At 42.2% G+C, this 21,444-nt stretch overlaps 77 non-coding genes across 77 annotated transcripts; all 77 read right to left on the reverse strand.

Moving 5' to 3' along the window:
- Positions 1–3,228: 3,228 nt before the first annotated feature.
- On the reverse strand, positions 3,229–3,299 carry trnag-ccc (transfer RNA glycine (anticodon CCC)). The gene has a single exon. It is a non-coding gene; the product is annotated as a tRNA-Gly (tRNA).
- A 101-nt stretch (positions 3,300–3,400) lies between these two features.
- On the reverse strand, positions 3,401–3,471 carry trnag-ccc (transfer RNA glycine (anticodon CCC)). Its single transcript has one exon. It is a non-coding gene; the product is annotated as a tRNA-Gly (tRNA).
- A 445-nt stretch (positions 3,472–3,916) lies between these two features.
- Positions 3,917–3,987, reverse strand: trnag-ccc (transfer RNA glycine (anticodon CCC)). Its single transcript has one exon. It is a non-coding gene; the product is annotated as a tRNA-Gly (tRNA).
- Positions 3,988–4,419: 432 nt separating this feature from the next.
- trnag-ccc (transfer RNA glycine (anticodon CCC)) lies at positions 4,420–4,490 on the reverse strand. The gene has a single exon. It is a non-coding gene; the product is annotated as a tRNA-Gly (tRNA).
- Positions 4,491–4,591: 101 nt separating this feature from the next.
- On the reverse strand, positions 4,592–4,662 carry trnag-ccc (transfer RNA glycine (anticodon CCC)). The gene has a single exon. It is a non-coding gene; the product is annotated as a tRNA-Gly (tRNA).
- A 273-nt stretch (positions 4,663–4,935) lies between these two features.
- Positions 4,936–5,006, reverse strand: trnag-ccc (transfer RNA glycine (anticodon CCC)). Its single transcript has one exon. It is a non-coding gene; the product is annotated as a tRNA-Gly (tRNA).
- Positions 5,007–5,107: 101 nt separating this feature from the next.
- Positions 5,108–5,178, reverse strand: trnag-ccc (transfer RNA glycine (anticodon CCC)). Its single transcript has one exon. It is a non-coding gene; the product is annotated as a tRNA-Gly (tRNA).
- A 101-nt stretch (positions 5,179–5,279) lies between these two features.
- trnag-ccc (transfer RNA glycine (anticodon CCC)) lies at positions 5,280–5,350 on the reverse strand. The gene has a single exon. It is a non-coding gene; the product is annotated as a tRNA-Gly (tRNA).
- A 604-nt stretch (positions 5,351–5,954) lies between these two features.
- trnag-ccc (transfer RNA glycine (anticodon CCC)) lies at positions 5,955–6,025 on the reverse strand. The gene has a single exon. It is a non-coding gene; the product is annotated as a tRNA-Gly (tRNA).
- Positions 6,026–6,126: 101 nt separating this feature from the next.
- Positions 6,127–6,197, reverse strand: trnag-ccc (transfer RNA glycine (anticodon CCC)). Its single transcript has one exon. It is a non-coding gene; the product is annotated as a tRNA-Gly (tRNA).
- Positions 6,198–6,298: 101 nt separating this feature from the next.
- trnag-ccc (transfer RNA glycine (anticodon CCC)) lies at positions 6,299–6,369 on the reverse strand. The gene has a single exon. It is a non-coding gene; the product is annotated as a tRNA-Gly (tRNA).
- Positions 6,370–6,642: 273 nt separating this feature from the next.
- trnag-ccc (transfer RNA glycine (anticodon CCC)) lies at positions 6,643–6,713 on the reverse strand. The gene has a single exon. It is a non-coding gene; the product is annotated as a tRNA-Gly (tRNA).
- Positions 6,714–6,814: 101 nt separating this feature from the next.
- trnag-ccc (transfer RNA glycine (anticodon CCC)) lies at positions 6,815–6,885 on the reverse strand. The gene has a single exon. It is a non-coding gene; the product is annotated as a tRNA-Gly (tRNA).
- A 101-nt stretch (positions 6,886–6,986) lies between these two features.
- Positions 6,987–7,057, reverse strand: trnag-ccc (transfer RNA glycine (anticodon CCC)). Its single transcript has one exon. It is a non-coding gene; the product is annotated as a tRNA-Gly (tRNA).
- A 101-nt stretch (positions 7,058–7,158) lies between these two features.
- On the reverse strand, positions 7,159–7,229 carry trnag-ccc (transfer RNA glycine (anticodon CCC)). Its single transcript has one exon. It is a non-coding gene; the product is annotated as a tRNA-Gly (tRNA).
- A 101-nt stretch (positions 7,230–7,330) lies between these two features.
- Positions 7,331–7,401, reverse strand: trnag-ccc (transfer RNA glycine (anticodon CCC)). The gene has a single exon. It is a non-coding gene; the product is annotated as a tRNA-Gly (tRNA).
- A 101-nt stretch (positions 7,402–7,502) lies between these two features.
- Positions 7,503–7,573, reverse strand: trnag-ccc (transfer RNA glycine (anticodon CCC)). Its single transcript has one exon. It is a non-coding gene; the product is annotated as a tRNA-Gly (tRNA).
- Positions 7,574–7,674: 101 nt separating this feature from the next.
- On the reverse strand, positions 7,675–7,745 carry trnag-ccc (transfer RNA glycine (anticodon CCC)). Its single transcript has one exon. It is a non-coding gene; the product is annotated as a tRNA-Gly (tRNA).
- Positions 7,746–7,846: 101 nt separating this feature from the next.
- On the reverse strand, positions 7,847–7,917 carry trnag-ccc (transfer RNA glycine (anticodon CCC)). The gene has a single exon. It is a non-coding gene; the product is annotated as a tRNA-Gly (tRNA).
- Positions 7,918–8,018: 101 nt separating this feature from the next.
- trnag-ccc (transfer RNA glycine (anticodon CCC)) lies at positions 8,019–8,089 on the reverse strand. The gene has a single exon. It is a non-coding gene; the product is annotated as a tRNA-Gly (tRNA).
- A 101-nt stretch (positions 8,090–8,190) lies between these two features.
- trnag-ccc (transfer RNA glycine (anticodon CCC)) lies at positions 8,191–8,261 on the reverse strand. The gene has a single exon. It is a non-coding gene; the product is annotated as a tRNA-Gly (tRNA).
- A 101-nt stretch (positions 8,262–8,362) lies between these two features.
- Positions 8,363–8,433, reverse strand: trnag-ccc (transfer RNA glycine (anticodon CCC)). The gene has a single exon. It is a non-coding gene; the product is annotated as a tRNA-Gly (tRNA).
- A 101-nt stretch (positions 8,434–8,534) lies between these two features.
- On the reverse strand, positions 8,535–8,605 carry trnag-ccc (transfer RNA glycine (anticodon CCC)). The gene has a single exon. It is a non-coding gene; the product is annotated as a tRNA-Gly (tRNA).
- Positions 8,606–8,706: 101 nt separating this feature from the next.
- On the reverse strand, positions 8,707–8,777 carry trnag-ccc (transfer RNA glycine (anticodon CCC)). Its single transcript has one exon. It is a non-coding gene; the product is annotated as a tRNA-Gly (tRNA).
- Positions 8,778–8,878: 101 nt separating this feature from the next.
- Positions 8,879–8,949, reverse strand: trnag-ccc (transfer RNA glycine (anticodon CCC)). The gene has a single exon. It is a non-coding gene; the product is annotated as a tRNA-Gly (tRNA).
- A 101-nt stretch (positions 8,950–9,050) lies between these two features.
- Positions 9,051–9,121, reverse strand: trnag-ccc (transfer RNA glycine (anticodon CCC)). Its single transcript has one exon. It is a non-coding gene; the product is annotated as a tRNA-Gly (tRNA).
- Positions 9,122–9,222: 101 nt separating this feature from the next.
- trnag-ccc (transfer RNA glycine (anticodon CCC)) lies at positions 9,223–9,293 on the reverse strand. The gene has a single exon. It is a non-coding gene; the product is annotated as a tRNA-Gly (tRNA).
- Positions 9,294–9,394: 101 nt separating this feature from the next.
- On the reverse strand, positions 9,395–9,465 carry trnag-ccc (transfer RNA glycine (anticodon CCC)). Its single transcript has one exon. It is a non-coding gene; the product is annotated as a tRNA-Gly (tRNA).
- Positions 9,466–9,566: 101 nt separating this feature from the next.
- Positions 9,567–9,637, reverse strand: trnag-ccc (transfer RNA glycine (anticodon CCC)). The gene has a single exon. It is a non-coding gene; the product is annotated as a tRNA-Gly (tRNA).
- Positions 9,638–9,738: 101 nt separating this feature from the next.
- On the reverse strand, positions 9,739–9,809 carry trnag-ccc (transfer RNA glycine (anticodon CCC)). Its single transcript has one exon. It is a non-coding gene; the product is annotated as a tRNA-Gly (tRNA).
- Positions 9,810–9,910: 101 nt separating this feature from the next.
- trnag-ccc (transfer RNA glycine (anticodon CCC)) lies at positions 9,911–9,981 on the reverse strand. Its single transcript has one exon. It is a non-coding gene; the product is annotated as a tRNA-Gly (tRNA).
- Positions 9,982–10,082: 101 nt separating this feature from the next.
- Positions 10,083–10,153, reverse strand: trnag-ccc (transfer RNA glycine (anticodon CCC)). Its single transcript has one exon. It is a non-coding gene; the product is annotated as a tRNA-Gly (tRNA).
- Positions 10,154–10,254: 101 nt separating this feature from the next.
- Positions 10,255–10,325, reverse strand: trnag-ccc (transfer RNA glycine (anticodon CCC)). The gene has a single exon. It is a non-coding gene; the product is annotated as a tRNA-Gly (tRNA).
- Positions 10,326–10,426: 101 nt separating this feature from the next.
- On the reverse strand, positions 10,427–10,497 carry trnag-ccc (transfer RNA glycine (anticodon CCC)). The gene has a single exon. It is a non-coding gene; the product is annotated as a tRNA-Gly (tRNA).
- Positions 10,498–10,598: 101 nt separating this feature from the next.
- trnag-ccc (transfer RNA glycine (anticodon CCC)) lies at positions 10,599–10,669 on the reverse strand. Its single transcript has one exon. It is a non-coding gene; the product is annotated as a tRNA-Gly (tRNA).
- A 101-nt stretch (positions 10,670–10,770) lies between these two features.
- Positions 10,771–10,841, reverse strand: trnag-ccc (transfer RNA glycine (anticodon CCC)). Its single transcript has one exon. It is a non-coding gene; the product is annotated as a tRNA-Gly (tRNA).
- A 101-nt stretch (positions 10,842–10,942) lies between these two features.
- trnag-ccc (transfer RNA glycine (anticodon CCC)) lies at positions 10,943–11,013 on the reverse strand. Its single transcript has one exon. It is a non-coding gene; the product is annotated as a tRNA-Gly (tRNA).
- Positions 11,014–11,114: 101 nt separating this feature from the next.
- Positions 11,115–11,185, reverse strand: trnag-ccc (transfer RNA glycine (anticodon CCC)). Its single transcript has one exon. It is a non-coding gene; the product is annotated as a tRNA-Gly (tRNA).
- A 101-nt stretch (positions 11,186–11,286) lies between these two features.
- Positions 11,287–11,357, reverse strand: trnag-ccc (transfer RNA glycine (anticodon CCC)). The gene has a single exon. It is a non-coding gene; the product is annotated as a tRNA-Gly (tRNA).
- Positions 11,358–11,458: 101 nt separating this feature from the next.
- Positions 11,459–11,529, reverse strand: trnag-ccc (transfer RNA glycine (anticodon CCC)). The gene has a single exon. It is a non-coding gene; the product is annotated as a tRNA-Gly (tRNA).
- An 88-nt stretch (positions 11,530–11,617) lies between these two features.
- Positions 11,618–11,688, reverse strand: trnag-ccc (transfer RNA glycine (anticodon CCC)). The gene has a single exon. It is a non-coding gene; the product is annotated as a tRNA-Gly (tRNA).
- A 101-nt stretch (positions 11,689–11,789) lies between these two features.
- On the reverse strand, positions 11,790–11,860 carry trnag-ccc (transfer RNA glycine (anticodon CCC)). Its single transcript has one exon. It is a non-coding gene; the product is annotated as a tRNA-Gly (tRNA).
- Positions 11,861–11,961: 101 nt separating this feature from the next.
- On the reverse strand, positions 11,962–12,032 carry trnag-ccc (transfer RNA glycine (anticodon CCC)). The gene has a single exon. It is a non-coding gene; the product is annotated as a tRNA-Gly (tRNA).
- A 101-nt stretch (positions 12,033–12,133) lies between these two features.
- On the reverse strand, positions 12,134–12,204 carry trnag-ccc (transfer RNA glycine (anticodon CCC)). Its single transcript has one exon. It is a non-coding gene; the product is annotated as a tRNA-Gly (tRNA).
- A 101-nt stretch (positions 12,205–12,305) lies between these two features.
- trnag-ccc (transfer RNA glycine (anticodon CCC)) lies at positions 12,306–12,376 on the reverse strand. Its single transcript has one exon. It is a non-coding gene; the product is annotated as a tRNA-Gly (tRNA).
- Positions 12,377–12,477: 101 nt separating this feature from the next.
- trnag-ccc (transfer RNA glycine (anticodon CCC)) lies at positions 12,478–12,548 on the reverse strand. The gene has a single exon. It is a non-coding gene; the product is annotated as a tRNA-Gly (tRNA).
- A 273-nt stretch (positions 12,549–12,821) lies between these two features.
- On the reverse strand, positions 12,822–12,892 carry trnag-ccc (transfer RNA glycine (anticodon CCC)). The gene has a single exon. It is a non-coding gene; the product is annotated as a tRNA-Gly (tRNA).
- Positions 12,893–12,993: 101 nt separating this feature from the next.
- Positions 12,994–13,064, reverse strand: trnag-ccc (transfer RNA glycine (anticodon CCC)). The gene has a single exon. It is a non-coding gene; the product is annotated as a tRNA-Gly (tRNA).
- A 101-nt stretch (positions 13,065–13,165) lies between these two features.
- trnag-ccc (transfer RNA glycine (anticodon CCC)) lies at positions 13,166–13,236 on the reverse strand. The gene has a single exon. It is a non-coding gene; the product is annotated as a tRNA-Gly (tRNA).
- A 272-nt stretch (positions 13,237–13,508) lies between these two features.
- On the reverse strand, positions 13,509–13,579 carry trnag-ccc (transfer RNA glycine (anticodon CCC)). The gene has a single exon. It is a non-coding gene; the product is annotated as a tRNA-Gly (tRNA).
- Positions 13,580–14,011: 432 nt separating this feature from the next.
- trnag-ccc (transfer RNA glycine (anticodon CCC)) lies at positions 14,012–14,082 on the reverse strand. The gene has a single exon. It is a non-coding gene; the product is annotated as a tRNA-Gly (tRNA).
- A 101-nt stretch (positions 14,083–14,183) lies between these two features.
- Positions 14,184–14,254, reverse strand: trnag-ccc (transfer RNA glycine (anticodon CCC)). The gene has a single exon. It is a non-coding gene; the product is annotated as a tRNA-Gly (tRNA).
- A 273-nt stretch (positions 14,255–14,527) lies between these two features.
- trnag-ccc (transfer RNA glycine (anticodon CCC)) lies at positions 14,528–14,598 on the reverse strand. Its single transcript has one exon. It is a non-coding gene; the product is annotated as a tRNA-Gly (tRNA).
- A 101-nt stretch (positions 14,599–14,699) lies between these two features.
- On the reverse strand, positions 14,700–14,770 carry trnag-ccc (transfer RNA glycine (anticodon CCC)). The gene has a single exon. It is a non-coding gene; the product is annotated as a tRNA-Gly (tRNA).
- Positions 14,771–14,871: 101 nt separating this feature from the next.
- On the reverse strand, positions 14,872–14,942 carry trnag-ccc (transfer RNA glycine (anticodon CCC)). Its single transcript has one exon. It is a non-coding gene; the product is annotated as a tRNA-Gly (tRNA).
- A 101-nt stretch (positions 14,943–15,043) lies between these two features.
- trnag-ccc (transfer RNA glycine (anticodon CCC)) lies at positions 15,044–15,114 on the reverse strand. The gene has a single exon. It is a non-coding gene; the product is annotated as a tRNA-Gly (tRNA).
- Positions 15,115–15,890: 776 nt separating this feature from the next.
- Positions 15,891–15,961, reverse strand: trnag-ccc (transfer RNA glycine (anticodon CCC)). The gene has a single exon. It is a non-coding gene; the product is annotated as a tRNA-Gly (tRNA).
- A 101-nt stretch (positions 15,962–16,062) lies between these two features.
- trnag-ccc (transfer RNA glycine (anticodon CCC)) lies at positions 16,063–16,133 on the reverse strand. Its single transcript has one exon. It is a non-coding gene; the product is annotated as a tRNA-Gly (tRNA).
- Positions 16,134–16,234: 101 nt separating this feature from the next.
- trnag-ccc (transfer RNA glycine (anticodon CCC)) lies at positions 16,235–16,305 on the reverse strand. The gene has a single exon. It is a non-coding gene; the product is annotated as a tRNA-Gly (tRNA).
- A 591-nt stretch (positions 16,306–16,896) lies between these two features.
- trnag-ccc (transfer RNA glycine (anticodon CCC)) lies at positions 16,897–16,967 on the reverse strand. The gene has a single exon. It is a non-coding gene; the product is annotated as a tRNA-Gly (tRNA).
- A 101-nt stretch (positions 16,968–17,068) lies between these two features.
- On the reverse strand, positions 17,069–17,139 carry trnag-ccc (transfer RNA glycine (anticodon CCC)). The gene has a single exon. It is a non-coding gene; the product is annotated as a tRNA-Gly (tRNA).
- A 101-nt stretch (positions 17,140–17,240) lies between these two features.
- Positions 17,241–17,311, reverse strand: trnag-ccc (transfer RNA glycine (anticodon CCC)). The gene has a single exon. It is a non-coding gene; the product is annotated as a tRNA-Gly (tRNA).
- A 273-nt stretch (positions 17,312–17,584) lies between these two features.
- trnag-ccc (transfer RNA glycine (anticodon CCC)) lies at positions 17,585–17,655 on the reverse strand. The gene has a single exon. It is a non-coding gene; the product is annotated as a tRNA-Gly (tRNA).
- Positions 17,656–17,756: 101 nt separating this feature from the next.
- Positions 17,757–17,827, reverse strand: trnag-ccc (transfer RNA glycine (anticodon CCC)). The gene has a single exon. It is a non-coding gene; the product is annotated as a tRNA-Gly (tRNA).
- Positions 17,828–17,928: 101 nt separating this feature from the next.
- trnag-ccc (transfer RNA glycine (anticodon CCC)) lies at positions 17,929–17,999 on the reverse strand. The gene has a single exon. It is a non-coding gene; the product is annotated as a tRNA-Gly (tRNA).
- A 101-nt stretch (positions 18,000–18,100) lies between these two features.
- On the reverse strand, positions 18,101–18,171 carry trnag-ccc (transfer RNA glycine (anticodon CCC)). Its single transcript has one exon. It is a non-coding gene; the product is annotated as a tRNA-Gly (tRNA).
- A 101-nt stretch (positions 18,172–18,272) lies between these two features.
- Positions 18,273–18,343, reverse strand: trnag-ccc (transfer RNA glycine (anticodon CCC)). Its single transcript has one exon. It is a non-coding gene; the product is annotated as a tRNA-Gly (tRNA).
- Positions 18,344–19,119: 776 nt separating this feature from the next.
- trnag-ccc (transfer RNA glycine (anticodon CCC)) lies at positions 19,120–19,190 on the reverse strand. Its single transcript has one exon. It is a non-coding gene; the product is annotated as a tRNA-Gly (tRNA).
- Positions 19,191–19,291: 101 nt separating this feature from the next.
- Positions 19,292–19,362, reverse strand: trnag-ccc (transfer RNA glycine (anticodon CCC)). Its single transcript has one exon. It is a non-coding gene; the product is annotated as a tRNA-Gly (tRNA).
- A 101-nt stretch (positions 19,363–19,463) lies between these two features.
- On the reverse strand, positions 19,464–19,534 carry trnag-ccc (transfer RNA glycine (anticodon CCC)). The gene has a single exon. It is a non-coding gene; the product is annotated as a tRNA-Gly (tRNA).
- Positions 19,535–20,125: 591 nt separating this feature from the next.
- trnag-ccc (transfer RNA glycine (anticodon CCC)) lies at positions 20,126–20,196 on the reverse strand. Its single transcript has one exon. It is a non-coding gene; the product is annotated as a tRNA-Gly (tRNA).
- Positions 20,197–20,297: 101 nt separating this feature from the next.
- Positions 20,298–20,368, reverse strand: trnag-ccc (transfer RNA glycine (anticodon CCC)). The gene has a single exon. It is a non-coding gene; the product is annotated as a tRNA-Gly (tRNA).
- Positions 20,369–20,469: 101 nt separating this feature from the next.
- trnag-ccc (transfer RNA glycine (anticodon CCC)) lies at positions 20,470–20,540 on the reverse strand. Its single transcript has one exon. It is a non-coding gene; the product is annotated as a tRNA-Gly (tRNA).
- A 273-nt stretch (positions 20,541–20,813) lies between these two features.
- Positions 20,814–20,884, reverse strand: trnag-ccc (transfer RNA glycine (anticodon CCC)). The gene has a single exon. It is a non-coding gene; the product is annotated as a tRNA-Gly (tRNA).
- Positions 20,885–20,985: 101 nt separating this feature from the next.
- Positions 20,986–21,056, reverse strand: trnag-ccc (transfer RNA glycine (anticodon CCC)). Its single transcript has one exon. It is a non-coding gene; the product is annotated as a tRNA-Gly (tRNA).
- Positions 21,057–21,157: 101 nt separating this feature from the next.
- On the reverse strand, positions 21,158–21,228 carry trnag-ccc (transfer RNA glycine (anticodon CCC)). The gene has a single exon. It is a non-coding gene; the product is annotated as a tRNA-Gly (tRNA).
- Positions 21,229–21,329: 101 nt separating this feature from the next.
- Positions 21,330–21,400, reverse strand: trnag-ccc (transfer RNA glycine (anticodon CCC)). Its single transcript has one exon. It is a non-coding gene; the product is annotated as a tRNA-Gly (tRNA).
- Positions 21,401–21,444: the final 44 nt, after the last annotated feature.

Consider the following 21,444-nt stretch of genomic DNA (forward strand, 5'->3'; position numbering starts at 1 on the left):
GACATCATCGGCTGACACTTCCTGAAAACACATCCCCCTGGCAGAGGCCTACTGACAGCCATGCAGGCTCAGGGAGCCTGGGTGAATGTTGGTTTGGCTCTCTGGTACATCTCCTTATCTGGTGCCAGTAGAGGCTTTCTGGTTGGACGTCATGCAGGTCTGTACAGCTGAAAATGGATACAGCTCTTGCGCTGTTAACCTAGTAACCGCAATGAGGAGAACAGTGAGAGAGCAAAGGGAGAGGAGGGGGAGACTGAAGATCAGAATGAAGTAAAATAGAGACAGTGTTCGATTTTAGACTTCCTGTCTGCATGCATTCACAATTACGTAAACAAAGACACACATGCTCACACACTCATACTTTGCCTGATCTCTGTGCAGACTAGAGGTAGCATGTTTGACCTGGCGTGTGTTTTTCATTTGGGCTTCTCCTTTCTCCTCTCCACTCCACTCCAGTCCGTTCTCTCTCTCTTTCTCTCTCTCCCGCTCGCCCTCTGTCCCCCCTTACTTCCTTTAAACCCTCCTCTCCCACCTCCACGCCTCTTTCCCTTCCCAACCCCGGAGCAATGGCTGGCCTTGCGAACTCCCCATACCACCCCCTCCCACCACCACCACCCTGCACAACAGACTGCACCTTTGACCCCTCTCCCCCTTTAAACAGTAGGCACACACCTGCCCTAGGCCCCATAGATGTGTGTGTGTGTTGTCCAAAGTCAAGTGGATTTTTTCTCTGCATTTCTTCTGCATTATTATTCATATGAATCCCTTGCCAGGACAGAGGAACAAAAGATATAGAGAGGGAGAGAAAAGGAGAGAATGGAGGAAATAAAGGGAGAGCGAGAGAGAAAGAGAGAGAGGTCAGTTGAAACCAGCTGGCCAGTGCAGAAGTTATGAAAGGCTTCCTCACAAGAGAAGTGGGGCTTTGAGTATCCCCACAGAGCACATACACAATCCACACAACCATCCTCTCCAGTAGAGGCTTTACTTCCCCCTAACTGATCCCTTTGTTTTACAACTGATTAACTTCAGCCATCCACTCCTCCCTGCCCTCCCTCCCTTTCTCTCTCCTTTCCTTTCTTCCTATCAGTCTAACCTGTTATCGGTGAAGGGGATATTTGGCTTTCTGTTTCTGTGTGTATAAATGGAGACAGCAGATCTAAGGGTTTAGACAAGGCTCTACAGGGAGGCTTTAACACTCCCCATAACCATGGAGGCTGGCCATCAATAACAGGGATAAGACTGAGAGCACCCACACTCTTAAGCACGCACAGACACACACGTACCTACACACATATACATACTCACACATGCAAGTTCAGACCAACTCCACTGAAGGTAATCATTTCCATATTTATTTCCTTTGCATTTCAATTATTTTCATTTACTTTCACTAAACAGTGCCATGGCTCTTGGGCAGTTGGAACAAGTGCCTTTGGAAATGGGAGTGGAAGGGCTTCTTTCAAACTATGGACATCTGCAAAATCTCTGGGCTTATTTGAAGGGATTGTAGCCAAACACAACGAACAAGACGATTGGCTTTTCATTATGATTGTAGTTCATTCTCATAAAAGTCTAATTTTGACTCTAAACTCTAGATGATCGTGTGTGCGAGATCCAATACAATCAATGCACACCGTTCATCATCTGTTGCAAATGATCTGTAGAAAAACTGTGAAACCATAAACTTTGAGAGAGCCAATCACGCCGGTTTGGTTTCCCTCATGTGTTAGGGCACGGTAAAACAATCTCACTTGTGTGGCTCCCAGAGTGAGGACAAAAGAGAATACACAGCCATAATTATTTTTTATTAATTGTGAGACAGATTACTTTAAACTTGTTTTATCTGTCTAAATACTGTTAATATTAAACGTGCAAAGCTGAATATAATAATTTTTTAAAGTATGTTTGTGGAATCCACTTCCACACAACTAGGACTCAACCTCCATACTGCCCCCAAAAGGAAAAATTCCTGAATGGCACTGGGGTTGCGAGGACCACACATTAGGAAGGAGAGGGTTGGCGTACAGCAAAGGGAGGATAAATTACATGATTTCCCTTCTAATGTCTTCTCCTTTAATTACCATGTTCGACAGACCACTTATTTTCCAAAACCTCAGACTCTACTTGATCAGCATATATGCTTGTCTCTGATTCAATGTGGACACAAATCAATATGTCTTTTAGTATTTGTGTATTTTTGGCTCAGCTATTCTAAATTGTTTACCATATGATCTAGTTCTCTGTATCCCATCACTGTCACAGATGGATCGTTCAGAGCTCTTCCTCTGCTCTAACATTCAGTAGCAGTTTTCTGTTCTGTGAGGCTATGGCCTTCTTCCCCCTCCTGTGTGTTTGGACTCAGGCAGAGAACTGGGGGGAAATTAAAGAGAGTGGCTACCATGTTTCTCCCCTTCCTGGGGTACCTAACCAGATCCAGATGCACACTTTTCCTCCGCACACACACACACTCAAACCCTTCTCGTCCCCTCTCACTGTGTTGTAGGTATGAGCTGCAGAAGGGCCAATGGGGGTATCAACACCACAATGCTAAGCCACACTTAATTTTCTGATGCCATAACACAAAGGTCTGTAATAGATGTAAGCACACACACACATTCACACACACACACACATCGTGTTCTGACCTTGCACATAAACACCTCTGTCCCGAGGGTGGATCTGGTTGTATGCTGTTGGTCACGCACAGGCCCATATAATGGCGGCTGTCTTTCATCACCATCTCCACGACAACTAAGCTACAAGTGACCGTGACAACATCATCCAGCTGTACCCATTACGTTTGTCTCCTTCAGACTTCGCTTTCTCTGTCTATCCTCTCTTTATTGTATTCTCCAAAATATCTTCTTCCTCTAAACTATCCTTCTAACCCTCAATATTTCCCCTTGTCTGACTCTGTCTCCCTGTCGGTCTGCTGCAGTGCAACTAGTGCCTCCAGCAAAAACAGTACTCTACTGTCACCATGTGGAAAATTGAAAACAGTGCAAAAGGCAAAGTAGGTAAATTTGTGACAAATTCAGAATCCAAATATATAAAAACGTACCAGCCAGGAATCGAACCGAGATAACACAAATGAGAATCTTGGATGATACCACTACACTACTGGTGCTCTGTATGTGGATATCATTCAGCAGCTGAGGACTCTTCATTGGAGAGAAACTTCACACAACAAGAAATTTGTGACAAATTCGGGATCCAAATATATAAAGATGCACCAGCCGGGAATCGAACCCAGATCACAAGAATGGGAATCTTGTATGACACCACTACACTACTGGTGCTCTGTATGTGGAAATCATTCAGCAGCTCAGGACTTGTCATTGGAGAGAAACTTCACACAACGTCAAACTTGTGACAAATTCAGGAACGAAATATATAAATATGCACCAGCCGGGAATCGAACCCAGATCACAAGAATGGGAATCTTGTATGATACCACTACACTACTGGTGCTCTGTATGTAGATATCATTCAGCAGCTGAGGACTCTTCATTGGAGAGAAACTTCACACAACGAGAAATTCATGACAAATTCGGGATCCAAATATATAAAGATGCACCAGCCTGGAATCGAACCCAGATCACAAGAATGGGATTCTTGTATGACACCACTACACTACTGGTGCTCTGTATGTGAGAATTACTAAGCAGCTCAGGACTCTTCATTGGAGAGAAACTTCACACAACGTGAAATTTGTGACAAATTCAGGATCCAAATATATAAAGATGCACCAGCCTGGAATCGAACCCAGATCACAAGAATGGGAATCTTGTATGACACCACTACACTACTGGTGCTCTGTATGTGAGAATTACTAAGCAGCTCAGGACTCTTCATTGGAGAGAAACTTCACACAACGAGAAATTTGTGACAAGTTCAGGATCCAAATATATACAGATGCACCAGCCGGGAATCGAACCCAGATCACAAGAATGGGAATCTTGTATGATACCCCTACACTACTGGTGCTCTGTACGTGAGAATTACTAAGCAGCTCAGGACTCTTCATTGGAGAGAAACTTCACACAACGTGAAATTTGTGACAAATTCAGGATCCAAATATATAAAGATGCACCAGTCGGGAATCGACCCCAGATCAAAAGAATGGGAATCTTGTATGATACCACTACACTACTTATGCTCTGTATGTGGAAATCATTCAGCAGCTCAGGACTTTTCATTGGAGAGACACTTCACACAAGGTGAAATTCGGGGCAAATATATAAAGATGAACCAGTCGGGAATCGACCCCAGATAACAAGAATGGGAATCTTGTATGATACCACTACACTACTTCTGCTCTGTATGTGGAAATCATTCAGCAGCTCAGGACTTTTCATTGGAGAGAAACTTCACACAAGGTGAAAATCGGGGCAAATTCAGGATCCAAATATATAAAGATGCACCAGCCGGGAATCGAACCCTGATCACAAGAATGGGAATCTTGTATGATACCACTACACTACTGGTGCTCTGTATGTGAGAATTACTAAGCAGCTCAGGACTCTTCATTGGAGAGAAACTTCACACAACGTGAAATTTGTGACAAATTCAGGATCCAAATATATAAAGATGCACCAGCCGGGAATAAAACCCGGATCACAAGAATGGGAATCTTGTATGATACCACTACACTACTGGTGCTCTGTATGTGAGAGTTAATAAGCAACTCAGGACTCTTCATTGGAGAGAAACTTCACACAAGGTGAAATTCGTGACAAATTCAGGATCCAAATATATAAAGATGCACCAGTCGGGAATCGACCCCAGATAACAAGAATGGGAATCTTGTATGATACCACTACACTACTTCTGCCCTGTATGTGGAAATCATTCAGCAGCTCATGACTTTTCATTGGAGAGAAACTTCACACAAGGTGAAATTCGGGGCAAATTCAGGATCCAAATATATAAAGATGCACCAGCCGGGAATCGAACCCGGATCACAAGAATGGGAATCTTGTATGATACCACTACACTACTGGTGCTCTGTATGTGGATATCATTCAGCAGCTGAGGACTCTTCATTGGAGAGAAACTTCAGACAACGAGGAATTTGTGACAAATTCGGGATCCCAATATATAAAGATGCACCAGCCTGGAATCAAACCCAGACCACAAGAATGGGAATCTTGTATGATACCACTACACTACTGGTGCTCTGTATGTGGATATCATTCAGCAGCTGAGGACTCTTCATTGGAGAGAAACTTCACACAACGTGAAATTTGTGACAAATTCAAGATCCAAATATATACAGATGCACCAGCCGGGAATCGAACCCGTATCACAAGAATGGGAATCTTGTATGATACCACTACACTACTGGTGCTCTGTAAGTTGATATCATTCAGCAGCTGAGGACTCTTCATTGGAGAGAAACTTCACACAACGAGAAATTTGTGACAAATTCGGGATCCAAATATATAAAGATGCACCAGCCGGGAATCGAACCCAGATCACAAGAATGGGAATCTTGTATGATACCACTACACTACTTCTGCTCTGTATGTGAGAATTACTAAGCAGCTCAGGACTCTTCATTGGAGAGAAACTTCACACAACGTGAAATATGTGACAAATTCAGGATCCAAATATATAAAGATGCACCAGTCGGGAATCGACCCCAGATCAAAAGAATGGGAATCTTGTATGATACCACTACACTACTTTTGCTCTGTATGTGGAAATCATTCAGCAGCTCATGACTTTTCATTGGAGAGAAATTTCACACAAGGTGAAATTCGGGGCAAATATATAAAGATGCACCAGCCGGGAATCGACCCCAGATCACAAGAATGGGAATCTTGTATGATACCACTACACTACTTCTGCCCTGTATGTGGAAATCATTCAGCAGCTCATGACTTTTCATTGGAGAGAAACTTCACACAAGGTGAAATTCGGGGCAAATTCAGGATCCAAATATATAAAGATGCACCAGCCGGGAATCGAACCCTGATCACAAGAATGGGAATCTTGTATGATACCACTACACTACTGGTGCTCTGTATATGGATATCATTCAGCAGCTGAGGAGTCTTTATGGGAGAGAAATTTCACACAACGAGAAATTTGTGACAAATTCGGGATCCAAATATATACAGATGCACCAGCCGGGAATCGAACCCGGATCACAAGAATGGGAATCTTGTATGATACCACTACACTACTGGTGCTCTGTGTGTGAGAGTTAATAAGCAACTCAGGACTCTTCTTTAGAGAGAAACTTCACACAAGGTGAAATTCGTGACAAATTCGGGATCCAAATATATAAAGATGCACCAGCCGGGAATCGAACCCGGATCACAAGAATGGGAATCTTGTATGATACCACTACACTACTGGTGCTCTGTAAGTGGATATCATTCAGCAGCTGAGGAGTCTTCATTGGAGAGAAATTTCACACAACGAGAAATTTGTGACAAATTCGGGATCCAAATATATAAAGATGCACCAGTCGGGAATCGAACCCAGATAACAAGAATGGGAATCTTGTATGATACCACTACACTACTTCTGCTCTGTATGTGGAAATCATTCAGCAGCTCAGGACTTTTCATTGGAGAGAAACTTCACACAAGGTGAAAATCGGGGCAAATTCAGGATCCAAATATATAAAGATGCACCAGCCGGGAATCGAACCCGGATCACAAGAATGGGAATCTTGTATGATACCACTACACTACTGGTGCTCTGTATGTGGATATCATTCAGCAGCTGAGGACTCTTCATTGGAGAGAAACTTCACACAACGAGAAATTTGTGACAAATTCGGGATCCAAATATATAAAGATGCACCAGCCGGGAATCGAACCCAGATCACAAGAATGGGAATCTTGTATGATACCACTACACTACTGGTGCTTTGTATGTGGAAATCATTCAGCAGCTCAGGACTTTTCATTGGAGAGAAACTTCACACAACGTCAAACTTGTGACAAATTCAGGATCGAAATATATAAATATGCACCAGCCGGGAATCGAACCCAGATCACAAGAATGGGAATCTTGGATGATACCACTACACTACTGGTGCTCTGTGTGTGAAAGTTAATAAGCAACTCAGGACTCTTCTTTGGAGAGAAACTTCACAAAAGGTGAAATTCGTGACAAATTCAGGATCCAAATATATAAAGATGCACCAGCCGGGAATCGAACCCGGATCACAAGAATGGGAATCTTGTATGATACCACTACACTACTGGTGCTCTGTATATGGATATCATTCAGCAGCTGAGGAGTCTTTATGGGAGAGAAATTTCACACAACGAGAAATTTGTGACAAATTCGGGATCCAAATATATAAAGATGCACCAGCCGGGAATCAAACCCAGATCACAAGAATGGGAATCTTGTATGATACCACTACACTACTGGTGCTCTGTATGTGAGAGTTAATAAGCAACTCAGGACTCTTCATTGGAGAGAAACTTCACACAAGGTGAAATTCGTGACAAATTCAGGATCCAAATATATAAAGATGCACCAGCCGGGAATCGAACCCGGATAACAAGAATGGGAATCTTGTATGATACCACTACACTACTGGTGCTCTGTATGTGAATATCATTCAGCAGCTGAGGACTCTTCATTGGAGAGAAACTTCACACAACGAGAAATTTGTGACAAATTCGGGATCCAAATATATAAAGATGCACCAGCCGGGAATCGAACCCAGATCACAAGAATGGGAATCGTGTATGATACCACTACACTACTGGTGCTTTGTATGTGGAAATCAATCAGCAGCTCAGGACTTTTCATTGGAGAGAAACTCCACACAACTTCAAACTTGTGACAAATTCAGGATCGAAATATATAAAGATGCACCAGCCGGGAATCGAACCCGGATCACAAGAATGGGAATCTTGTATGATACCACTACACTACTGGTGCTCTGTATGTGGATATCATTCAGCAGCTGAGGACTCTTCATTGGAGAGAAACTTCACACAACGAGAAATTTGTGACAAATTCGGGATCCAAATATATAAAGATGCACCAGCCGGGGATCGAACCCAGATCACAAGAATGGGAATCTTGTATGATACCACTACACTACTGGTGCTTTGTATGTGGAAATCATTCAGCAGCTCAGGACTTTTCATTGGAGAGAAACTTCACACAACGTCAAACTTGTGACAAATTCAGGATCGAAATATATAAATATGCACCAGCCGGGAATCGAACCCAGATCACAAGAATGGGAATCTTGGATGATACCACTACACTACTGGTGCTCTGTGTGTGAAAGTTAATAAGCAACTCAGGACTCTTCTTTGGAGAGAAACTTCACAAAAGGTGAAATTCGTGACAAATTCAGGATCCAAATATATAAAGATGCACCAGCCGGGAATCGAACCCGGATCACAAGAATGGGAATCTTGTATGATACCACTACACTACTGGTGCTCTGTATATGGATATCATTCAGCAGCTGAGGAGTCTTTATGGGAGAGAAATTTCACACAACGAGAAATTTGTGACAAATTCGGGATCCAAATATATAAAGATGCACCAGCCGGGAATCAAACCCGGATCACAAGAATGGGAATCTTGTATGATACCACTACACTACTGGTGCTCTCTATGTGAGAGTTAATAAGCAACTCAGGACTCTTCATTGGAGAGAAACTTCACACAAGGTGAAATTCGTGACAAATTCAGGATCCAAATATATAAAGATGCACCAGCCGGGAATCGAACCCGGATAACAAGAATGGGAATCTTGTATGATACCACTACACTACTGGTGCTCTGTATGTGAATATCATTCAGCAGCTGAGGACTCTTCATTGGAGAGAAACTTCACACAACGAGAAATTTGTGACAAATTCGGGATCCAAATATATGAAGATGCACCAGCCGGGAATCGAACCCAGATCACAAGAATGGGAATCTTGTATGATACCACTACACTACTGGTGCTTTGTATGTGGAAATCAATCAGCAGCTCAGGACTTTTCATTGGAGAGAAACTCCACACAACGTCAAACTTGTGACAAATTCAGAATCGAAATATATAAATATGCACCAGCCGGGAATCGAACCCAGATCACAAGAATGGGAATCTTGTATGATACCACTACACTACTGGTGCTCTGTATGTGGATATCATTCAGCAGCTGAGGACTCTTCATTGGAGAGAAACTTCACACAACGAGAAATTTGTGACAAATTCGGGATCCAAATATATAAAGATGCACCAGCCGGGAATCGAACCCAGATCACAAGAATGGGAATCTTGTATGATACCACTACACTACTGGTGCATTGTATGTGGAAATCATTCAGCAGCTCAGGACTTTTCATTGGAGAGAAACTTCACACAACGTCAAACTTGTGACAAATTCAGGATCGAAATATATAAATATGCACCAGCCGGGAATCGAACCCAGATCACAAGAATGGGAATCTTGGATGATACCACTACACTACTGGTGCTCTGTGTGTGAAAGTTAATAAGCAACTCAGGACTCTTCTTTGGAGAGAAACTTCACAAAAGGTGAAATTCGTGACAAATTCAGGATCCAAATATATAAAGATGCACCAGCCGGGAATCGAACCCGGATCACAAGAATGGGAATCTTGTATGATACCACTACACTACTGGTGCTCTGTATATGGATATCATTCAGCAGCTGAGGAGTCTTTATGGGAGAGAAATTTCACACAACGAGAAATTTGTGACAAATTCGGGATCCAAATATATAAAGATGCACCAGCCGGGAATCAAACCCGGATCACAAGAATGGGAATCTTGTATGATACCACTACACTACTGGTGCTCTGTATGTGAGAGTTAATAAGCAACTCAGGACTCTTCATTGGAGAGAAACTTCACACAAGGTGAAATTCGTGACAAATTCAGGATCCAAATATATAAAGATGCACCAGCCGGGAATCGAACCCGGATAACAAGAATGGGAATCTTGTATGATACCACTACACTACTGGTGCTCTGTATGTGAATATCATTCAGCAGCTGAGGACTCTTCATTGGAGAGAAACTTCACACAACGAGAAATTTGTGACAAATTCGGGATCCAAATATATGAAGATGCACCAGCCGGGAATCGAACCCAGATCACAAGAATGGGAATCTTGTATGATACCACTACACTACTGGTGCTTTGTATGTGGAAATCAATCAGCAGCTCAGGACTTTTCATTGGAGAGAAACTCCACACAACGTCAAACTTGTGACAAATTCAGGATCGAAATATATAAATATGCACCAGCCGGGAATCGAACCCAGATCACAAGAATGGGAATCTTGTATGATACCACTACACTACTGGTGCTCTGTATGTGGATATCATTCAGCAGCTGAGGACTCTTCATTGGAGAGAAACTTCACACAACGAGAAATTTGTGACAAATTCGGGATCCAAATATATAAAGATGCACCAGCCGGGAATCGAACCCAGATCACAAGAATGGGAATCTTGTATGATACCACTACACTACTGGTGCATTGTATGTGGAAATCATTCAGCAGCTCAGGACTTTTCATTGGAGAGAAACTTCACACAACGTCAAACTTGTGACAAATTCAGGATCGAAATATATAAATATGCACCAGCCGGGAATCGAACCCAGATCACAAGAATGGGAATCTTGGATGATACCACTACACTACTGGTGCTCTGTGTGTGAAAGTTAATAAGCAACTCAGGACTCTTCTTTGGAGAGAAACTTCACAAAAGGTGAAATTCGTGACAAATTCAGGATCCAAATATATAAAGATGCACCAGCCGGGAATCGAACCCGGATCACAAGAATGGGAATCTTGTATGATACCACTACACTACTGGTGCTCTGTATATGGATATCATTCAGCAGCTGAGGAGTCTTTATGGGAGAGAAATTTCACACAACGAGAAATTTGTGACAAATTCGGGATCCAAATATATAAAGATGCACCAGCCGGGAATCAAACCCGGATCACAAGAATGGGAATCTTGTATGATACCACTACACTACTGGTGCTCTGTATGTGAGAGTTAATAAGCAACTCAGGACTCTTCATTGGAGAGAAACTTCACACAAGGTGAAATTCGTGACAAATTCAGGATCCAAATATATAAAGATGCACCAGCCGGGAATCGAACCCGGATAACAAGAATGGGAATCTTGTATGATACCACTACACTACTGGTGCTCTGTATGTGAATATCATTCAGCAGCTGAGGACTCTTCATTGGAGAGAAACTTCACACAACGAGAAATTTGTGACAAATTCGGGATCCAAATATATGAAGATGCACCAGCCGGGAATCGAACCCAGATCACAAGAATGGGAATCTTGTATGATACCACTACACTACTGGTGCTTTGTATGTGGAAATCAATCAGCAGCTCAGGACTTTTCATTGGAGAGAAACTCCACACAACGTCAAACTTGTGACAAATTCAGGATCGAAATATATAAATATGCACCAGCCCGGAATCGAACCCAGATCACAAGAATGGGAATCTTGTATGATACCACTACACTACTGGTGCTCTGTATGTGAGAGTTAATAAGCAAATCAGGACTCTTCATTGGAGAGAAACTTCACACAAGGTGAAATTCGTGACAAATATATAAAGATGCACCAGCCGGGAATCGAACCCGGATCACAAGAATGGGAATCTTGTATGATACCACTACACTACTGGTGCTCTGTATGTGGATATCATTCAGCAGCTGAGGAGTCTTCATTGGAGAGAAATTTCACACAACAAGAAATTTGTGACAAATTCGGGATCCAAATATATAAAGATGCACCAGCCGGGAATCAAACCCAGATCACAAGAATGGGAATCTTGTATGATACCACTACACTACTGGTGCTCTGTATGTGGATATCATTCAGCAGCTGAGGACTCTTCATTGGAGAGAAACTTCACACAACGAGAAATTTGTGACAAATTCGGGATCCAAATATATAAAGATGCACCAGCCGGGAATCGAACCCAGATCACAAGAATGGGAATCTTGTATGATACCACTACACTACTGGTGCTTTGTATGTTGAAATCATTCAGCAGCTCAGGACTTTTCATTGGAGAGAAACTTCACACAACGTCAAACTTGTGACAAATTCAGGATCGAAATATATAAATATGCACCAGCCGGGAATCGAACCCAGATCACAAGAATGGGAATCTTGTATGATACCACTACACTACTGGTGCTCTGTATGTGAGAGTTAATAAGCAACTCAGGACTCTTCATTGGAGAGAAACTTCACACAACGAGAAATTTGTGACAAATTCGGGATCCAAATATATAAAGATGCACCAGCCGGGAATCGAACCCAGATCACAAGAATGGGAATCTTGTATGATACCACTACACTACTGGTGCTTTGTATGTGGAAATCAATCAGCAGCTCAGGACTTTTCATTGGAGAGAAACTTCACACAACGTCAAACTTGTGACAAATTCAGGATCGAAATATATAAATATGCACCAGCCGGGAATCGAACCCAGATCACAAGAATGGGAATCTTGTATGATACCACTACACTACTGGTGCTCTGTATGTGAGAGTTAATAAGCAAATCAGGACTCTTCATTGGAGAGAAACTTCACACAAGGTGAAATTCGTGACAAATTCAGGATCCAAATATATAAAGATGCACCAGTCGGGAATCGACCCCAGATAACAAGAATGGGAATCTTGTATGATACCACTACACTACTTCTGCCCTGTATGTGGAAATCATTCAGCAGCTCATGACTTTTCATTGGAGAGAAACTTCACACAAGGTGAAATTCGGGGCAAATTCAGGATCCAAATATATAAAGATGCACCAGCCGGGAATCGAACCCGGATCACAAGAATGGGAATCTTGTATGATACCACTACACTACTGGTGCTCTGTATGTGGATATCATTCAGCAGCTGAGGACTCTTCATTGGAGAGAAACTTCAGACAACGAGGAATTTGTGACAAATTCGGGATCCCAATATATAAAGATGCACCAGCCTGGAATCAAACCCAGACCACAAGAATGGGAATCTTGTATGATACCACTACACTACTGGTGCTCTGTATGTGGATATCATTCAGCAGCTGAGGACTCTTCATTGGAGAGAAACTTCACACAACGTGAAATTTGTGACAAATTCAAGATCCAAATATATACAGATGCACCAGCCGGGAATCGAACCCGTATCACAAGAATGGGAATCTTGTATGATACCACTACACTACTGGTGCTCTGTAAGTTGATATCATTCAGCAGCTGAGGACTCTTCATTGGAGAGAAACTTCACACAACGAGAAATTTGTGACAAATTCGGGATCCAAATATATAAAGATGCACCAGCCGGGAATCGAACCCAGATCACAAGAATGGGAATCTTGTATGATACCACTACACTACTTCTGCTCTGTATGTGGAAATCATAAAGCAGCTCAGGACTCTTCATTGGAGAGAAACTCACACAACGTGAAATTTGTGACAAATTCAGGATCCAAATATATACAGATGCACCAGCCGGGAATCGAACCCGGATCACAAGAATGGGAATCTTGTATGATACCCCTACACTACTGGTGCTCTGTATGTGAGAATTACTAAGCAGCTCAGGACTCTTCATTGGAGAGAAACTTCACACAACGTGAAATTTGTGACAAATTCAGGATCCAAATATATAAAGATGCACCAGTCGGGAATCGACCCCAGATCAAAAGAATGGGAATCTTGTATGATACCACTACACTACTTATGCTCTGTATGTGGAAATCATTCAGCAGCTCAGGACTTTTCATTGGAGAGACACTTCACACAAGGTGAAATTCGGGGCAAATATATAAAGATGAACCAGTCGGGAATCGACCCCAGATAACAAGAATGGGAATCTTGTATGGTACCACTACACTACTTCTGCTCTGTATGTGGAAATCATTCAGCAGCTCAGGACTTTTCATTGGAGAGAAACTTCACACAAGGTGAAAATCGGGGCAAATTCAGGATCCAAATATATAAAGATGCACGAGCAGGGAATCGAACCCTGATCACAAGAATGGGAATCTTGTATGATACCACTACACTACTGGTGCTCTGTATGTGAGAATTACTAAGCAGCTCAGGACTCTTCATTGGAGAGAAACTTCACACAACGTGAAATTTGTGACAAATTCAGGATCCAAATATATAAAGATGCACCAGCCGGGAATAAAACCCGGATCACAAGAATGGGAATCTTGTATGATACCACTACACTACTGGTGCTCTGTATGTGAGAGTTAATAAGCAACTCAGGACTCTTCATTGGAGAGAAACTTCACACAAGGTGAAATTCGTGACAAATTCAGGATCCAAATATATAAAGATGCACCAGTCGGGAATCGACCCCAGATAACAAGAATGGGAATCTTGTATGATACCACTACACTACTTCTGCCCTGTATGTGGAAATCATTCAGCAGCTCATGACTTTTCATTGGAGAGAAACTTCACACAAGGTGAAATTCGGGGCAAATTCAGGATCCAAATATATAAAGATGCACCAGCCGGGAATCGAACCCGGATCACAAGAATGGGAATCTTGTATGATACCACTACACTACTGGTGCTCTGTATGTGGATATCATTCAGCAGCTGAGGACTCTTCATTGGAGAGAAACTTCACACAACGAGGAATTTGTGACAAATTCGGGATCCCAATATATAAAGATGCACCAGCCTGGAATCAAACCCAGACCACAAGAATGGGAATCTTGTATGATACCACTACACTACTGGTGCTCTGTATGTGGATATCATTCAGCAGCTGAGGACTCTTCATTGGAGAGAAACTTCACACAACGTGAAATTTGTGACAAATTCAGGATCCAAATATATACAGATGCACCAGCCAGGAATCGAACCCGGATCACAAGAATGGGAATCTTGTATGATACCACTACACTACTGGTGCTCTGTAAGTTGATATCATTCAGAAGCTGAGGAGTCTTCATTGGAGAGAAATTTCACACAACGAGAAATTTGTGACAAATTCAGGATCCAAATATATAAAGATGCACCAGCCGGGAATAAAACCCGGATCACAAGAATGGGAATCTTGTATGATACCACTACACTACTGGTGCTCTGGATGTGGATATCATTCAGCAGCTGAGGACTCTTCATTGGAGAGAAACTTCACACAACGAGAAATTTGTGACAAATTCGGGATCCAAATATATAAAGATGCACCAGCCGGGAATCGAACCCAGATCACAAGAATGGGAATCTTGTATGATACCACTACACTACTTCTGCTCTGTATGTGAGAATTACTAAGCAGCTCAGGACTCTTCATTGGAGAGAAACTTCACACAACGTGAAATATGTGACAAATTCAGGATCCAAATATATAAAGATGCACCAGTCGGGAATCGACCCCAGATCAAAAGAATGGGAATCTTGTATGATACCACTACACTACTTCTGCTCTGTATGTGGAAATCATTCAGCAGCTCAGGACTTTTCATTGGAGAGACACTTCACACAAGGTGAAATTCGGGGCAAATATATAAAGATGAACCAGTCGGGAATCGACCCCAGATAACAAGAATGGGAATCTTGTATGATACCCCTACACTACTGGTGCTCTGTATGTGAGAGTTAATAAGCAACTCAGGACTCTTCATTGGAGAGAAACTTCACACAAGGTGAAATTCGTGACAAATTCAGGATCCAAATATATAAAGATGCACCAGTCGGGAATCGACCCCAGATAACAAGAATGGGAATCTTGTATGATACCACTACACTACTTCTGCCCTGTATGTGGAAATCATTCAGCAGCTCATGACTTTTCATTGGAGAGAAACTTCACACAAGGTGAAATTCGGGGCAAATTCAGGATCCAAATATATAAAGATGCACCAGCCGGGAATCGAACCCGGATCACAAGAATGGGAATCTTGTATGATACCACTACACTACTGGTGCTCTGTATGTGGATATCATTCAGCAGCTGAGGACTCTTCATTGGAGAGAAACTTCACACAACGAGGAATTTGTGACAAATTCGGGATCCCAATATATAAAGATGCACCAGCCTGGAATCAAACCCAGACCACAAGAATGGGAATCTTGTATGATACCACTACACTACTGGTGCTCTGTATGTGGATATCATTCAGCAGCTGAGGACTCTTCATTGGAGAGAAACTTCACACAACGTGAAATTTGTGACAAATTCAGGATCCAAATATATAAAGATGCACCAGCCGGGAATAAAACCCGGATCACAAGAATGGGAATCTTGTATGATACCACTACACTACTGGTGCTCTGGATGTGGATATCATTCAGCAGCTGAGGACTCTTCATTGGAGAGAAACTTCACACAACGAGAAATTTGTGACAAATTCGGGATCCAAATATATAAAGATGCACCAGCCGGGAATCGAACCCAGATCACAAGAATGGGAATCTTGTATGATACCACTACACTACTTCTGCTCTGTATGTGAGAATTACTAAGCAGCTCAGGACTCTTCATTGGAGAGAAACTTCACACAACGTGAAATATGTGACAAATTCAGGATCCAAATATATAAAGATGCACCAGTCGGGAATCGACCCCAGATCAAAAGAATGGGAATCTTGTATGATACCACTACACTACTTCTGCTCTGTATGTGGAAATCATTCAGCAGCTCATGACTTTTCATTGGAGAGAAATTTCACACAAGGTGAAATTCGGGGCAAATATATAAAGATGCACCAGCCGGGAATCGACCCCAGATCACAAGAATGGGAATCTTGTATGATACCACTACACTACTTCTGCCCTGTATGTGGAAATCATTCAGCAGCTCATGACTTTTCATTGGAGAGAAACTTCACACAAGGTGAAATTCGGGGCAAATATATAAAGATGCACCAGCCGGGAATCGAACCCTGATCACAAGAATGGGAATCTTGTATGATACCACTACACTACTGGTGCTCTGTATATGGATATCATTCAGCAGCTGAGGAGTCTTTATGGGAGAGAAATTTCACACAACGAGAAATTTGTGACAAATTCGGGATCCAAATATATACAGATGCACCAGCCGGGAATCGAACCCGGATCACAAGAATGGGAATCTTGTATGATACCACTACACTACTGGTACTCTGTGTGTGAGAGTTAATAAGCAACTCAGGACTCTTCTTTAGAGAGAAACTTCACACAAGGTGAAATTCGTGACAAATTCGGGATCCAAATATATAAAGATGCACCAGCCGGGAATCGAACCCGGATCACAAGAATGGGAATCTTGTATGATACCACTACACTACTGGTGCTCTGTAAGTGGATATCATTCAGCAGCTGAGGAGTCTTCATTGGAGAGAAATTTCACACAACGAGAAATTTGTGACAAATTCGGGATCCAAATATATAAAGATGCACCAGTCGGGAATCGACCCCAGATAACAAGAATGGGAATCTTGTATGATACCACTACACTACTTCTGCTCTGTATGTGGAAATCATTCAGCAGCTCAGGACTTTTCATTGGAGAGAAACTTCACACAAGGTGAAAATCGGGGCAAATTCAGGATCCAAATATATAAAGATGCACCAGCCGGGAATCGAACCCGGATCACAAGAATGGGAATCTTGTATGATACCACTACACTACTGGTGCTCTGTATGTGGATATCATTCAGCAGCTGAGGACTCTTCATTGGAGAGAAACTTCACACAACGAGAAATTTGTGACAAATTCGGGATCCAAATATATAAAGATGCACCAGCCGGGAATCGAACCCAGATCACAAGAATGGGAATCTTGTATGATACCACTACACTACTGGTGCTTTGTATGTGGAAATCATTCAGCAGCTCAGGACTTTTCATTGGAGAGAAACTTCACACAACGTCAAACTTGTGACAAATTCAGGATCGAAATATATAAATATGCACCAGCCGGGAATCGAACCCAGATCACAAGAATGGGAATCTTGGATGATACCACTACACTACTGGTGCTCTGTATGTGGATATCATTCAGCAGCTGAGGACTCTTCATTGGAGAGAAACTTCACACAACGTGAAATTTGTGACAAATTCAGGATCCAAATATATACAGATGCACCAGCCAGGAATCGAACCCGGATCACAAGAATGGGAATCTTGTATGATACCACTACACTACTGGTGCTCTGTAAGTTGATATCATTCAGAAGCTGAGGAGTCTTCATTGGAGAGAAATTTCACACAACGAGAAATTTGTGACAAATTCAGGATCCAAATATATAAAGATGCACCAGCCGGGAATAAAACCCGGATCACAAGAATGGGAATCTTGTATGATACCACTACACTACTGGTGCTCTGGATGTGGATATCATTCAGCAGCTGAGGACTCTTCATTGGAGAGAAACTTCACACAACGAGAAATTTGTGACAAATTCGGGATCCAAATATATAAAGATGCACCAGCCGGGAATCGAACCCAGATCACAAGAATGGGAATCTTGTATGATACCACTACACTACTTCTGCTCTGTATGTGAGAATTACTAAGCAGCTCAGGACTCTTCATTGGAGAGAAACTTCACACAACGTGAAATATGTGACAAATTCAGGATCCAAATATATAAAGATGCACCAGTCGGGAATCGACCCCAGATCAAAAGAATGGGAATCTTGTATGATACCACTACACTACTTCTGCTCTGTATGTGGAAATCATTCAGCAGCTCAGGACTTTTCATTGGAGAGACACTTCACACAAGGTGAAATTCGGGGCAAATATATAAAGATGAACCAGTCGGGAATCGACCCCAGATAACAAGAATGGGAATCTTGTATGATACCCCTACACTACTGGTGCTCTGTATGTGAGAGTTAATAAGCAACTCAGGACTCTTCATTGGAGAGAAACTTCACACAAGGTGAAATTCGTGACAAATTCAGGATCCAAATATATAAAGATGCACCAGTCGGGAATCGACCCCAGATAACAAGAATGGGAATCTTGTATGATACCACTACACTACTTCTGCCCTGTATGTGGAAATCATTCAGCAGCTCATGACTTTTCATTGGAGAGAAACTTCACACAAGGTGAAATTCGGGGCAAATTCAGGATCCAAATATATAAAGATGCACCAGCCGGGAATCAAACCCGGATCACAAGAATGGGAATCTTGTATGATACCACTACACTACTGGTGCTCTGTATGTGGATATCATTCAGCAGCTGAGGACTCTTCATTGGAGAGAAACTTCACACAACGAGGAATTTGTGACAAATTCGGGATCCCAATATATAAAGATGCACCAGCCTGGAATCAAACCCAGACCACAAGAATGGGAATCTTGTATGATACCACTACACTACTGGTGCTCTGTATGTGGATATCATTCAGCAGCTGAGGACTCTTCATTGGAGAGAAACTTCACACAACGTGAAATTTGTGACAAATTCAGGATCCAAATATATAAAGATGCACCAGCCGGGAATAAAACCCGGATCACAAGAATGGGAATCTTGTATGATACCACTACACTACTGGTGCTCTGGATGTGGATATCATTCAGCAGCTGAGGACTCTTCATTGGAGAGAAACTTCACACAACGAGAAATTTGTGACAAATTCGGGATCCAAATATATAAAGATGCACCAGCCGGGAATCGAACCCAGATCACAAGAATGGGAATCTTGTATGATACCACTACACTACTTCTGCTCTGTATGTGAGAATTACTAAGCAGCTCAGGACTCTTCATTGGAGAGAAACTTCACACAACGTGAAATATGTGACAAATTCAGGATCCAAATATATAAAGATGCACCAGTCGGGAATCGACCCCAGATCAAAAGAATGGGAATCTTGTATGATACCACTACACTACTTCTGCTCTGTATGTGGAAATCATTCAGCAGCTCATGACTTTTCATTGGAGAGAAATTTCACACAAGGTGAAATTCGGGGCAAATATATAAAGATGCACCAGCCGGGAATCGACCCCAGATCACAAGAATGGGAATCTTGTATGATACCACTACACTACTTCTGCCCTGTATGTGGAAATCATTCAGCAGCTCATGACTTTTCATTGGAGAGAAACTTCACACAAGGTGAAATTCGGGGCAAATATATAAAGATGCACCAGCCGGGAATCGAACCCTGATCACAAGAATGGGAATCTTGTATGATACCACTACACTACTGGTGCTCTGTATATGGATATCATTCAGCAGCTGAGGAGTCTTTATGGGAGAGAAATTTCACACAACGAGAAATTTGTGACAAATTCGGGATCCAAATATATACAGATGCACCAGCCGGGAATCGAACCCGGATCACAAGAATGGGAATCTTGTATGATACCACTACACTACTGGTACTCTGTGTGTGAGAGTTAATAAGCAACTCAGGACTCTTCTTTAGAGAGAAACTTCACACAAGGTGAAATTCGTGACAAATTCGGGATCCAAATATATAAAGATGCACCAGCCGGGAATCGAACCCGGATCACAAGAATGGGAATCTTGTATGATACCACTACACTACTGGTGCTCTGTAAGTGGATATCATTCAGCAGCTGAGGAGTCTTCATTGGAGAGAAATTTCACACAACGAGAAATTTGTGACAAATTCGGGATCCAAATATATAAAGATGCACCAGTCGGGAATCGAACCCAGATAACAAGAATGGGAATCTTGTATGATACCACTACACTACTTCTGCTCTGTATGTGGAAATCATTCAGCAGCTCAGGACTTTTCATTGGAGAGAAACTTCACACAAGGTGAAAATCGGGGCAAATTCAGGATCCAAATATATAAAGATGCACCAGCCGGGAATCGAACCCGGATCACAAGAATGGGAATCTTGTATGATACCACTACACTACTGGTGCTCTGCATGTGGATATCATTCAGCAGCTGAGGACTCTTCATTGGAGAGAAACTTCACACAACGAGAAATTTGTGACAAATTCGGGATCCAAATATATAAAGATGCACCAGCCGGGAATCGAACCCAGATCACAAGAATGGGAATCTTGTATGATACCACTACACTACTGGTGCTTTGTATGTGGAAATCATTCAGCAGCTCAGGACTTTTCATTGGAGAGAAACTTCACACAACGTCAAACTTGTGACAAATTCAGGATCGAAATATATAAATATGCACCAGCCGGGAATCGAACCCAGATCACAAGAATGGGAATCTTGGATGATACCACTACACTACTGGTGCTCTGTGTGTGAAAGTTAATAAGCAACTCAGGACTCTTCTTTGGAGAGAAACTTCACAAAAGGTGAAATTCGTGACAAATTCAGGATCCAAATATATAAAGACGCACCAGCCGGGAATCGAACCCGGATCACAAGAATGGGAATCTTGTATGATACCACTACACTACTGGTGCTCTGTATATGGATATCATTCAGCAGCTGAGGAGTCTTTATGGGA

Source organism: Osmerus eperlanus, chromosome 14 (genome assembly GCF_963692335.1).
Source record: "Osmerus eperlanus chromosome 14, fOsmEpe2.1, whole genome shotgun sequence".
Classification (NCBI taxonomy): Eukaryota; Metazoa; Chordata; class Actinopteri; order Osmeriformes; family Osmeridae; genus Osmerus; species Osmerus eperlanus.